Source organism: Aplysia californica, unplaced genomic scaffold, assembly GCF_000002075.1.
Source record: "Aplysia californica isolate F4 #8 unplaced genomic scaffold, AplCal3.0 scaffold00930, whole genome shotgun sequence".
NCBI classification, from domain to species: domain Eukaryota; kingdom Metazoa; phylum Mollusca; class Gastropoda; order Aplysiida; family Aplysiidae; genus Aplysia; species Aplysia californica.
The window spans coordinates 110,839-111,527 of record NW_004798200.1 but is presented as its reverse complement, the minus strand read 5'-3'; positions in this window follow the sequence as shown (position 1 = coordinate 111,527).

Below are 689 nucleotides of genomic sequence, written 5' to 3'. Positions count from 1 at the left end.
GGGGGGTTCTTCTTCTCGTGTCTCTCTTCTGTGCCGAACTCAGAACCTACAATCACCAACCATTACAGTTGTTTATGAGTCCGTTTATTCAACCCCCATCGCCGGCTTTTTCTTCTTAATAAACAAGTGTTTGGGAGCATGACGTCACGAGGACCAAAATGCTGTCTCACTGCGAGGGGAGAACCCTGGATGTGCGGAGTAGGTCAAGAAAGATCTGTATGAAGGGATCAGGTTTACTTTTACTAGTATTTCGTTTGCCTGATATGCACCATATTATCGTTGGTAAGCTATTCAAATATACAAAGCCCAGAAAGTTTTTTGGTTTTTTTTCAGGAGAACGACAAAACTCTTTCATTCTTCTAACAATTGTACTTGCGTTCGGCATTTTTTTCTACTCTTCTCAACATTTAGATTGTGTATTTCAACTAAACATATTGCCATCATATGCAAACAGTACTATAGATTTAGAAATGTGTGGCTGCGCGGTGAAATCAAGCGCTCGTAAAATTAATACTGAATTCGAAGAAACCGGCATTGGGCAGTTTTTATCAAATGTTTTTCCTCGCAAATTTTACCTCTGACACCAGGCGATCCCCATCTCCTTCAAACACAAATACCTCAACAATAGCATTATTCAAGATAAAAGCAAGACGTATTGAGCAAACTTTAAGATTAATCCAATAGCTTCA